The sequence below is a fragment of the Mustela nivalis genome, assembly GCF_964662115.1.
Source record: "Mustela nivalis genome assembly, chromosome: 7".
In the NCBI taxonomy this organism is placed as follows: Eukaryota; Metazoa; Chordata; class Mammalia; order Carnivora; family Mustelidae; genus Mustela; species Mustela nivalis.
In genome coordinates this window covers 18,665,867-18,679,466 of record NC_139026.1, presented here as the reverse complement: position 1 = coordinate 18,679,466, position 13,600 = coordinate 18,665,867, and the positions used below count along the sequence as shown (strand labels likewise).

General features: G+C 43.0%; 1 protein-coding gene across 2 annotated transcripts in view; it reads left to right on the top strand.

Moving 5' to 3' along the window:
- Positions 1-2,380, top strand: part of DRAM1 (DNA damage regulated autophagy modulator 1) — a 40,133-nt gene extending 37,753 nt beyond the window's left edge. The window contains exon 8 of one of the 2 annotated variants that reach the window (XR_014313877.1): positions 79-2,380. The gene's annotated coding sequence lies outside the window, so the exon portion shown is untranslated. Of the gene's footprint in view, positions 1-44 lie in introns of both variants that reach the window. The other variant, XR_014313878.1, reaches the window with a different exon arrangement.
- Positions 2,381-13,600: the final 11,220 nt, after the last annotated feature.

The window sequence follows — 13,600 nt, the reverse complement described above, 5'->3', positions numbered from 1 at the left end:
CCAAAAGTGGTACCAGAACTTCACTTATTCTCTCCTTCTCCTAGCTCTACTTTCTCTCTCTGTTGGCATCATTCACAGGCAGGTTTCCCCCAGATGGGCGAAAGATGGCTTCTAGAAGCCCGAGGGCGACAACCTGTCCAGTGGAGAGAGGGGACCTCTGCAGAGTTCGCACAAAAGCCCGTGAGTTGAAGCTCATTGTCTCTGATTGGCTGGCTTGGGTCACATGCCCATGCTCAGGGAGGTCTGATGCTCTGTCAGCCCGGTGGCACGTGTCCCCCTCTGGACCAGGGAGGGGCCAGCGGTGTCTGAAATGCTGGGCTGGTGGTGGGTGAAGTTGTTTCTCAGAAGAAAAGAATGGGAAATGGATCTGGGACAGACATAGGACAGGAGATAACCAACCCCCACCCCTTGCCCGCCCTCCAGGGAAGGCAAGTTAACTTGCTTCAGGGTAAATCAAAGGATACCTGCTGACAACCTTTTCAGGTTAAAAGAAGTAAATGTAAACCATTTGGGTAATAAACATGCCTTCAGTTACCTTCGAAGTTACGCTTTTCCCAGCTTGTGTGTTTATGTACCCCCCCGTGTGGTTGGCCGGGCAGTTACCCATCACGCGTTTTAGATGAGGAAACGGAGAGAACAGCTCAGGGACGTGCCAGGGGTTCTGCTGCCGCCTGGCAACGGAGTCCGGGCGGGGACTCGTGCTCTCCATATTGCGAATCAAGTGGGTTTCTTCTTCCTTCCTTCCTACCCCCCTTCCTCCCTTTCGTCCTTCCTTCCCTTTTTGTTTTTCTTTTCTTTTTTCCTTTCTTTTCTCTCTCTCTTTCCTTCTCTTTTTTTCTTTTTCTTTTCTTCACTAACAGAGAATTCCACAGAAATTGCATTTCATAAACCAAATTAAGCACATCAGTGTTGTGCTGTGTTTGGGTTTCCTAACATCCCTTGCATGTGGCATCGTCCCATGTTCCCATTTTTTTTACTCAGTAGGAGACACATTGGTCTGGTGTTCGGGCGCTGGAATGAGGAAGGAGGAGTGGGAGGGAGATAAGTGGTCTCCCATTCTCTCCCACTCCCTGATTCTGGCAGGCCAGGAAGCCCGGCCGTCTCCCCACACACATATTCTTGGTCTGGCTCTGAATGCCTGGCATTCTCGAGGCCAGAATGTCATGCGTTTGCGTCCTGTCTGTTGCATAAGAGAGCAACCACAGCCTTAAGCCCTGGAGGAGAAGCTTCTTGACTCTCCTTGGTCACCCCCAGGAGACTCATCTTCTAAAATGAAGGGCAGCAGGATGTCAGACTCCTATGGGGAGGGGCTGCAACTTCCAAAACCGATGCTTAGAAAATGCTAACCGAGTACCAACAATCTGTTTTGTGGTTTGAGCCGGGGTGCCATGAGATGCCTAGTAAGCCCCAGCTTCAGCAGGCCCTCAGCAAAGAGCAGTGCTCTATGCCCCACTGTTCCCAAAGCCGACTCCACGTCTGGACTCCTCAGTTACGTTGAGTTGACGGTGTGTCTTTTTAGCTTCCATAAACTTGATGAGGATTTCTGATGCATATGCATCAGAACCCTCACTGATAGGACCCCCCCAAGAGTTCCTCCGATGGACAAATACAGCAACTGCTGTAATCTGCCTCACCACAATGGGATGGAAAGCTAATTTCTAGATAAGTAGGGATTCAGCTGCTCCAGCTCACAGCCCTTACTTTTGGAATCATCTGTTCTTATTTTAAAATTTTTGAATCAGTAATAGTGTTCATGGGATTCAAAAATCAAAACAATATAAAAAGGAACTGTGAAAAGCCTTTATATTCTTCCTTTATCCACATTTACTCAATACACGTCTCTTTTTGCATATACCCACTTTTTATAAAAATACAAGCAGAAACACATTTGAAAATCTTTCCCTTTTAACTTCTACCCCCAAATGTCACATACCATACTGACATCTTTGAGCCTTCTTTTGACTAAGCAACATGTCTTGGAAATGCTTCCTTATCAATATATAGAGAGCTTCCTCATTTTTTTGTTTGTTCTGTTACATCTGTATAATATTCCATTGTGCACTTTGTCATTGTTTATTTAACAAGTCCTCTACCTGATGAACAATTGTGTGGTTTCCGAACTGCTACAATTGCACACGAATGACCTTGTGTATATATCATTTCACACACGTGCAAGGAAATCGGTGGGAGAAATTCCTATAAGCTGGAATGGCTGGCATGGACAGGAACCGTATCTGAAATTTGACAAATACTGTTATTTTGCCTTCAGAACCTTGCTGGCAGAACCTCTCCCTGCCGCTCCCCCTGCTTGTGCTCTCTCTCTCTCTCTTTCTCCCTCTCTCTGACAAATAAAATCTTTTTAAAAAAATTTTAAAAATTTCACCTTTTCTTGGTGAGTCATTCATTCATCGATAGGCACAGATGTGCATTCTCTGGTAGATGGTGTGGGACAGAGGCAGGCTGACTGTGACACTGTTCTACAAACATTCTCCTTCTTTGTCCCCCACCTTTTAAAACAGATTTTATTTATTTGAGAGAAAGAGAGAGTGACAGAGAAAGATCACGAGCAGGGGGGGGAAAGGTAGAGGTAGAAGCAGACTCCCCACTGAGCAGGGAGCCCGAGGCGGGACTCGATCCCAGGACATGGGATCGAGGATCATGACCTGAGCTGAAGGTAGATGCTCAACCGACTGAGCCACCCAGATGCCCCTTTTCCTGCCCTTTTTATCTAAGCACTGAGGGCAGAGGGTGAGGGCTCTTTGCTCCCCTCTCTGTGTACAGCAGAACTCTGGTGTCTTCTCTCTTCTCCCTTCTGGCTCCTACTCTTCTTTTAATGGTCAAAACTGTCTCCATCTCACTTGGGTTTTTCATTGTGGTTTTGCACTTTTGTCACTGTCTCTTCTAATCTTATTCCTTTCCTAGCCGCTTTCTCTTTTTGGAGTCTCTTAGAAGGGCTACTACTTCACTTACACTTTCTTCTGGGAACATTTTGCTTTTATAGACTTCAATCCTCAATCTCAATATCCGCTTGCCCCTTTCCGGCCAACTGACCTATGACAGAACACCAAGGGGAAGTCACAGATCCTTTGGTCCTCCCTGACCTTGTAGCTTTTTGGTCACTACGGAATGACCCAGTGAGTGGGGGATACCAGCAATGCAGGAGCCACAGTGGGGGGTGAGAGGGAACTCCTGCTTTGAGAAACTTAAAAAACTTATTTAGAAATAAAAGGTTTTAATTTTGCTGAAGTGTACTTTTTATGGCATTTTAAAGATTTTTATTTATTTATTTGACAGACAGAGATCACAAGTAGGCAGAGGGAGAGGAAGGGAAGCAGGCTCCCCACTGAGCAGAGAGCCTGATGCAGGGCTCGATCCCAGGACCCTGAGATCATGACCTGAGCCGAAGGCAGAGGCTTTAACCCACTGAGTTCAGGCGTCCCATTTTATGGCATTTTAAAAATTTATAAACTTTGCCTTCTGGAGCAGTTTAGGATAGAGCTTCCCTCGACAAATAGTGTCGCCCACTCCCTGCCCCCAACCAGAGTGGGGTTTTCATTGCAATTGATGGGCCCATACTAACACATCATTACCACCCGTAGTCCATGGATTATATTAGGGTTCACTCTTGGGGTATGGTATGTATTAAATGAATTTGAACAAATGTATAATGTCATGTGGTTTCACTGTCCTAAATGTCCATTTGTCATTTTGAAAGAGAAAATCTTACTTGTAATTACCTACAGAGAGGTAGCATAATTGTTTTCAGTACCAGGTACTAGGACTCTTGCTTAACCACCAAGGGCATTTCTCTATCTGTTTGCATTATCACTCAGATTCTGTTAACACTGGTTGAGCACCTAACCATATAGAAGGCACCGAGAGAAGGGAATTTCACCACAGTGAGCCCCAGTTTACCACTGAGGAAATGATCACAGTCAGGTTGTCACCAGGTAGCAAGGGACGGTTTTAGGACCCACCCCAGGGCTGTATCTCCTGCAGTCAACCTTTTCCATCAGGACGACGTGATTGTCAACCATTATCATGTGATTATGAATGAATGTGTCAGCTTTTCCAGTCATATAATACAATGCCCTAAGCAGTCAAGTCCCTAAACTGGTTGGTTTAGAAGAATGTGTGAAATGTCTGTGTTGCTTCGAAAGGGTGGATCCTAGTTGAACTCTGCCTTTAAGACTTGGGAGGTCATGGGAATCAGAAGTAGAAACATGATAGAGGGGGACTTGTATGCCACCCCAGTTTTTCATGGGAGTGTGAAATGAACTCCTCTTCTTCCTTTTTTTTTTTTTTAATTATGTTCAGTTAGCCACTGTCTAATACAGAATTAGTTATTGGTGCAGCGAACTCTTCTGCATGCGTTCACAATCCCTGAGGAAGAGTACAGGTATGACCAAGGACTCCTTTGGATAGTGGAGCTTAAGCGGGGGGCTTTCAGTGTGATTAAGGTTCTGGTGGCTCTGAGGTGTGTTTTCTTAGGATTTTCAACTCATCCTTTGCTTCTGGTTGGTGCAATAATGCAGACTTAGGGTTGTCTTCTCTCTGGGAATACCTGCTTTCTACTCCCCAAAGGGGAAGTCAGGATGAGGTCCAGAGGCTGCCCCCCAGGCTGGGAAAACACCAGAGGGAATTCATTGGGTTTGGTGTCATATTCCAGCATGGGATAGAGTTCCATGAGTCTCTAACAGTAGCAGGAAGCAGTAACAGTCTCAGAACTTGGGGTCCTGGGTTCCATGTCTCTTGCCCATCAGGCTGACATTAGCACTTCTGAGAGGAATGCCTGGAAGACAAATTTTACCTCCTTGAACAATCCTTTTGCTCAGGGTCAGCCCAGAGTAGCAAGTTCCAGGTACCACCCAAGATATCTGATTTAAGGCGAAGAGTGATGTATTTAGAAAGGGCCAGCCATTTGACAGCTGCTAACATAACCTTTAACACAGGTATTAAAATGAATACTGAGCTTAGTTCAGTCTGTCATTTCCTCTTAATACTTGAAAAGTCACAGTTTTGTTTGAAAGTTCCCTCAAAAGTCTCTAGTGGGTGAATTTATTCTTCTGCTTGACTGCACTTGGAACCCTCAAGTAAGAGCCACCTTGAAATAGAAACTAGGAAAATTCCAGACTTCTCTGGCCAAGAGGAGCAGCAAAGGTATGTTCTGAGGTTTATTAAATAATTAACTAGTTGTTGACATGTTGGGGGAAAGGGGAAAAAAAAGCTGAGGTGTTGGCAAGTGTGAATAGAGGTTAGTAAGGATGTTGGGTCATGTGGCATATAAAATGAGGTAGAACGTTTTCGTGTTCACTGACCTTTGGCTCAGGCCAAACCAGGGAATGTGTTCTTCTCACTCAGTTAGGTCTTTGTGTGGTATATCATTGTTTTGACTAAATGACCATGGTCAAATGTGATCCAACAAATCCTAAAGCTCCATTGGCTATTGGGAGCAGACACAGCTATGACTTAAAGGGAAGAAAATGGAGAGAAACAAAACCCAGAACTCATTGACCATTTTGACTTCCCCTCTGTAGTAGGTTTGATTGGAAGATTGGTGCAGGTTTTCTATTAAATTGTTCTGAGACTCACAATTCAGAGCTTCAGAAAGGAAGGATGTTCTCAATTTGGTGATACCTTTGATCAGTATCCCCCAAATTTCAGCCATTTGTGTGTCTTCTTTGTAATTTTTGTCCTGCTATTACTGCAATTTATTTAACACTTTTCAGTGACTCACTATATGACTTAACTATTTTCATTTTTATTTTTTTTTTAAGATTTTATTTATTTATTTGACAGACAGAGATCACAAGTTGGCAGAGAGGCAGGCAGAGAGAGGAGGAAGCAGGCTCCCTGCTGAGCAGAGAGCCTGATGCGGGGCTTGATCCCAGGACCCCGAGATCATGACCTGAGCCGAAGGCAGGGGTTTAACCCACTGAGCCACCCAGGCGCCCCTAACTATTTTTATTTTAAGGAGAAAGTTCTCCCACTGCTTCTCCTTATGGACTGCTCAGTGTGATAAATGGTGGTAACATCCACTCGGTCACTAAGGGCAGAAATGTGCGAACCATACCCTGGGCTGCTCACTCTGCTCCTTACCCCACTTCATGTTTTATTAACTTTATCTCCTCTGTACAGGGTGAACAGACAGTTCACCCAAACCAGGGTACTTTGGGAGACAAAAGGGATACTATTAGCAATTTTACTTAGAATAAATCGGATCTGTCTGAAGCAAATGGGATGTGTGGTCAACCCATTTCTCAGGTCTTGAATCATCTTCCTTCTCTCCTTTCTACCATGGCTACTTAAGTGCAGGCCTTCATAATCATTTGCTTGGACAAGTGCAGTAGCTCACGATTTCCTTGATTTCAGACTTGATTATTTAAAACACATTGCACATATACATTTGATATATCACTCTCTTAAAATCCTTCAGTGATTCCCCAACTTCAGGATAAATTTCAAATTCCTTAGATGGTCTATGAAGCTCTTTATAGATCTGGTTCCTTTTTATTTTTCCAGCCTGTGAACTCATTTATTTATTCATTTGTCAACATTTATTGAGAGTTACACTGAGTTGGCACAGTGCTAGCCTCTGGAATATAACAATAAATAAAATGGTTTCTGTTCTCAAGGTACAGTGGAATGGTGAAACAACTAAGGGAATATTACAGTAAAACATGCTATGGTGAAGTACTGCACTCTCTGATCTCATTATTCTAAGTGCAGTTTGGGGGCCAGTAGCATAAGCACCGTCCAGAAGCTTGACAGAAATGCAGAATCTTAGGGCCCTGTCCCAAATCCACTAAATCCAAATCTGCATTTTAACAGTATGCCAAAGTGATTGGAATGCACTCCAGTTTGCAAAGCCTGGTCTGTGGGACCCGTGGAAACACCTGGGTCAGATTCCCAGGAACAGTCATGCCTGGAGGGCGACTTGGAGCAGGAGACAGTTTGCTAAATGAAGGCAAGGTGGGAAAAGGCACCCAGTGGAGAGATTCTCCTGTGCTGTGACACAGACAAGAGGGAATATGCTGTTTAGTGGGAATTACAAGTTGTTCAGAATTTGGGGAACATAGGTTGCAGTTAGCCTCAGCTAACTCAGAGATACCATTATTCAAGGGGAAAAAAAAATCAATTTCAGCACCTCCATTTCTTCTTTGAGCCAGTCTAGAAACTTAGTGATTTAGAAGAAACTATTTGAGTCACTGAGACAGCAGAATAGAGGTTAGCAGGGAGCTGGAGAGAGAGGACAATGGGGAGTTACTGTTTAATGGGTACAGAGTTTCTTTCTTTCTTTTAAGATTTTATTTATTTGACAGACAGACAGAGATTACAAGTAGGCAGAGAGCCAGGCAGAGAGAGGGGGAAGCAGGCTCCCTGCTGACCAGAGAGCCCAATGCGGGGCTCGATTCCAGGACCCTGAGATCATGTCCTGAGCTGAAGGCAGAGGCTTAACCTGCTGAGCCACCCAGGCCCCCCAGGTACAGAGTTTCTGTTTGAAATGATGAAACAGTTCTGGAAATGGATAATAGTGATAAGTGGTACAACATTGTGACTATACTTAATGCCACTAAATTGTACACTTACAAAGGGTGAAAGTGGCAACGTTTTTATTTTTTACGGATTTTTATTTATTTATTTGACAGAGAGAAAGAAAGAGATCACAAGTAGGCAGAAAGGCCGGCAGAGAGAGAGGGAAGCAGGCTCCCCATCAAGCAGAGAGCCGGACACGTGCCTCGATCCCAGGACCCTGGGATCATGACATGAGCCGAAGACAGAGGCCTAACCCAATGAGCCACCCAGGCACCCCAGACAGTGGCAATTTTTATGTCCAGTATGTTTTACCACAATTTTTGAAAAGTGAGTACTTTGAGTCAAAGAAGACTTAATTTTCAAGTTCCAGCTTTGCCCTATTTTTGCCATGACATTGCAGGCAACTCAGGTAACTTCTTGGGAACTCAAAGTCTTCATTTATAAGATAGGACTAATGATACCTGCCTCATGGACTTGTCATGAGGGTTCATTAGAGCAATGCCTGTAAAGCACTGGGAGCTTGTTGGATTATCTTTATGCCCATTCAACCTTGAGAAGCATATTCTTAGTACAATGCCAGGGATAGCCAGAACTCTACATCGCAGCTAGAATTACTCCTTCCCTCTCTCTTTGATGGTGGCAGTGGTTTCTAATTGCCTGGAGAGTGTTATCAAACCCCATTGTCTGGAAATGAGGCAGAAGCATCATTATTCAAGGTGTTCAATATGCAGCCAAGGCTGAGAAACCCTGAAGTAGCAGTGGGTCAGAAACTCGAGTGTATACCAGGATCACCTAGAGCATTTGTTAAAATAATTCCGGGGCTCCACCCCCAGGGTTTCAAGTTTAGTAGATACCGACCAGCCCCTTCCCTTTCTACCATGATCTGTCTACTGGCTCTTTACTTTTGTTTGCAACCTGTTTCCTCCACCCACTACCCAACCTCTTCCAGGTCCATTACTCTACTGACGTTTTTCTTGAAAACACTTGCCAATAACCTTTCTCATGCCAGTGGTCTCGATATTCACCAACCCATTCTGGCTTTAGACACAATTCACCATGTTTCAAAATTCTCCTTTGAATTCCGAGCCATACTCTTTGTGTTTTCTTCTTTCTGTCTCCTTCCCCAACTTAGAAGTAGGGATTCCTGTGTGAGACTCCCATCACCATAAGTTTGGGTCCCTATACTTATCTCTTAGAAAGAACAGTCTTTGAAATGAGACAGATACGGGTTCCTACCTTGTACTTGGGCAATTCACTTGAAATCTGAGCCTCATTTTTTCTTTCTGGTGAGTCATGAGTAATGATAATAGTGCCTCCGTAATAATACATCCCTCGCACATAACACCCAACTCTTAGTCATTATAGTGTTTCACCTTTAAGAACATGGTGAAATATTGAAGAGAACTCCAGGAGCTGTGGGGTTAACCCATGAGATACAGAGGGCACAACCAGGGATTTACCAAATCAGGATTTCCCAAGAGGTAAGGTAAATCAGGATTTACCAAGGACTCTCCAGGGATCCTGAGAAGACAGGAAGGTGACAGATGGGATTTGACAAAAGGAATGACCAAGAGATTCCCTATGACAACATTAAAATGTGAGACTATGGTCTTGTCTGTGCACAGGAAGGGTGTTATTAATGGTACTAAGATAGGCTATGAAATGGTCCCAGAGGAAACCCACAAGGGAATTTCAACTCCATCAATGTGGAATTCAGTCCTTTTGGCAAGAAACAAGATGATAAAGAACCTGTTACAATTTGCACCATTTATTATAATTGTGCGCAAAACATGACCGCGGGGTGTTACACAGAGCTCTGGTTACAAGATGAGGTCTCTAAGTGCTGTTTCCCGTCGATGATGTTATTCAGCAGGATAGCTCACATGTTGAAATTTGAAACTCCTTGGGTGAAGAATCCCTCTGCAGGCTGTACCAGATGTTGCTTGTGTAGCTCCCCAAGCACAGAGAGATGAGTTAATCCTTGAATTATTCTGAACTTGCATCAAACTCAGAGGCTTTGATCCAATGAGCCATGGCAATAAAAAACAAGGCTATCAGAAGAGCCGTGGGTGGTAGTCCTGTCTCAGAGAAGAACAGGGCCACTGGCTGACGGCTGCATTCCAGAAGGCCTCCAGATGCCGAGAGCCATGAGCAGGCGGCCTCACTTAGTGTGATGTTGTGAAAATCCTGCACTTGAAACACATGTGGTCATAAACAAAAACTTCCTCACCCTTTACAGACCCTGCCGAAGTATCACCCTCTCCAAGCTGTTTCCTTGAATGTTCCAGGCCTCACCGACCTCACTTACCTTCTTTTAGCCTCATCATCCATAGAACACAGCTTGACATTTGGTTATTCTCCAAATACACAGTCTTCTCTCCCTGGTTATTTAGTAAGTTCCTAGAGGTCTTAAACCAAGTATATGTTATGTGTCTTTGTACCTCTGAATGCCAAGCACTCTTAAGAGGCATCATGGTCATCTTTTCATCCCTCAAGTCTAGCACAGTATCGAGCATGTATCAGACACTCAGTCAATGAGTAAACAGGTGCTTATTAAATGAATGGAATTGATTAATACCTAAGTGGAGTTGGCATGAAAAAATAAATAAGGTGAGGTGTCACAGGCATTTCTTGTTTTGTTTGCCCAGCATTTCACCTACCTCCCTTCTTCCAGAAGCTTCCTCACCCTTTTCCCCATCTTTGCAGTTCCCACAGGATCTGCCATGTTGTTTCATGACTCTCTGGAGTTTACCTGACTGCAACAGTTTCAATGATTCCTTTCCTGGGATTTTTCAACTTGGAACTGGAAAGAATGTTAAGATAGGTGGGGTTTTTCCCCCTAGTGACCCAAGTTATTAAATGTACTGTTAGGGAGCTATTGGCTCCCATGTTTTTCATCACTTGAAAGCTGATCACTAGCTAGAACTAAGAATTAAACTAATGAAGAGAGTGAATGGAAGCACAGAGACAAGAGGAATAAAAGATCCTGATGCTCTTGAGCTGCTGCTTTCAGTTGTTCCCAGGCCCCAGGCACATTCCTGTCTTTGGGTTTCACAGACAACACATTATCCCTTATAACAACCCTGTCCTTTGCTTAAATGAGTTAGAGTTAGGTCTCTCTGTCACTTGTAACCACATAAGCCCTAACTAATACAGAAGTCCCTGCTTAGTGGTAGACACACTCCATAAAAAAGAATGGATGAAAAAAGTCTCTCTATGCCAAATTATGAGGTTTTACAAACAGGAATTTTTGAAAACTTCCCATTCTTATTTGTGGTTTTGATAGATAGTTCTTTAATCATCCATGCCCTCCTGCCACTGCCCCCAGGGGGAGCATAGTTCTGAGTACAGAGAGAGCGCCTGGTATACATGGCAGGTGCAGTTTCTGGTGAGTTGATTCTTCATTTTTCATTTTCAATGACTTTTTAATCTGTGTCTATTGGTTGAGAATCTCAGATGCTTGGGGCTGCAATGCCAGCTGTGTGTGATGGAAGACATTTGTAAAACTTTGTAAAGTGCACATAGAGTGATGGGTTTTGAACAGCCACCATGAACTGAACACAAAAGGATGTCCTCATGAGCAAAGGGAAGGAGTCTTTGAATAGCTCCATGAGACACGATGGTATGAGAGACTTACTGGTGTCCATATTTTCTGAACTTCAAATCTAGGCGCATGTCCCAGTGCATCTGAGGGAAATTTATGGGAACAATGGGCCTGCTTATTTGATGTTGGGTCACTCACTCAGTATCTCTGGATACCATATTTGTAGAGTTAATCTGTAGCATCAGAACTTCTTTAGACAGGCTGTTCTACTTACTGTCCCCCGAATGGCTGTGTGTGTTTTATGTGTGTTTTATCCTTAGCACATTTTCTCAGAAAACTTCAGGCACCACATACCTCTTCCTGCCTTACTTCACCTCCTTCCATTCATATCAAACCCATCCCCCACGTCCACTACCCTACCTCCTCCAGAAGTGACTGTTCTATCTAACCTGCCACCCATGACATTTTATCATTCATTTTAAGAATGGCAAGGATAGCCTCCTATCCAAACTCCCTTTTCCATGAAAATATCACTAATAGATCTTGGTGCTCCTTCCCTTCAAGGCTGGCAAGAACATCAGAATTCTTCTCAACACAGAATCTGAGGCAGCCAGTAGAGGCGCTGGGGTTGGCAATAAAGGCCCTGGGATTGGCAAGTGGCAGAAACCTAGTTGCTATCTCTGATCGATTCCCTTATATTGTTATTTGGAGCTTTTGGATGTGCTGTTTCCTTTCTTCAACTGAGCTATTAAGTTGAGGACAGGGATAACAACAGCCATATCAATAATCATAACAGTAATAATAATAGCAAATATTCCTTGAATACTTACATGTGCTGGCACTTTAATCCTCAACACAATCCTGTGAAGATATTAGTATAATCTGTGTTTTATGGATGGGGAGTCTAAATCTTATATGTATTTATTAAATTGATTTTTAAATAAAAATTATATATATTTACAGTATATAACATGGTTATTTGGTACACACACATATAGTGAAATGATTACTACCTTCAAGCTAATTAACATATCTTCTACCCACATAGTTACAATTTTTTGTTATTGCTGTGATGAGAGTACCTAAAATCTATTCTCTTAGCAAATTTCTAGAGTATTCTCTATAGCATTATTAAATATAGTCACCATGCTGTACATTAAGTCTCTATATTTATTCATCTTATATAACTGCAAGTTTGTACCATTGACCAACAGCTTCTCATTTCTTCTACCTCTCGTCCCTGGTAACCACCATTCTACTCTTTGCTTCTGTGCATTCAACATTTTTATAAATGATATCATTCAGTTTTTTTCTTTCTATGTGTGGCTTATTTCAGTTAGCATAATTTCTTCTGGGTTCATCCATGTTGTTGTAAATGTCTACATTTTCTTTTGAAAGACTGGACAATTTCATACATATATATGTGTATATATGTATATATGTGTATATATGTATATATACACATATATATGAACACACACACACACTCAATATGCATAACAGTTTCTTAGTCCATTCATCTGTTGATGGACACTTAGATTGTTTCCATATCTTGAGTCTTTTTTTTTTTTTAAGATTTTATTTGTTTATTTGACAGACAGAGATCACAAGTAGGCAGAGAGGCAGACAGAGAGAGAGGAGGAAGCAGGCTCCCCACTGAGCAGAGAGCCCGATGCGGGCCTCAATCCCAGGACACTGGGATCATGACCTGAGCCGAAGGCGGAGGCTTAACCCACTGAGCCACCCAGGTGCTCCCCATATCTTGAGTCTTAAGGATAATAAGTAACTTGTCCAAATATACACAGTCCGAATACGGCAGAACCAGAACTTGATGTCTAAAACTTTGCTCTTAACCAATGTGGTGTGTTATGTTGCCCTTCTTTCTATTGTTCAACTAGCACAAAGCTGTGTGCATAAGTGTTTGTTGAATTTAGGTTCTTTGAACATAGGGTTTTTATGAAACAAAAAGTTCTTAACAAGAGATATAGGGAAATTGAACTGAAAATACCAGAAACAAATTCTCTACAAAGAGCTGGAGCATACTTGAAAGAAGCCTACTTCACTTTTCCAGTACCCTTGGCTCAAGGCAGTGCCATTCCGCATTCCGCAAATAAGCACACTTTAAGCAAACAGAAATGCTAAAGATCAACTCTAAGGAGAGGGGCTCTCTGGTGAAGAAGCAGCTCTGGGAGCTTGAGAGCCTCCCAGTGGATCCTCACGGGAGCTCTGCTACCACCTAGTCACTGGCACCTCCCTGGGACTCTGCTTCCAAATTGGTAGAATAATTCATTTACACTCGTTTATCACTATCCAAGTGTGTTTCCTAGAATATTGACCCTACAAGAAATTTGTATAAAAAGTAGTTGTTCTGTCAAGTGTTAATGGGAAATTGCATTTCCCCTTGGGTGACACATAATCCATATGAAAGGATCTGAGTAGCCCAGCAGAAGGACCTGCTTATTTAATTTTTACTTAATGTTTGTTTAACCCAGCATTTCCTGGCCTCCTTTGGTTTCACAC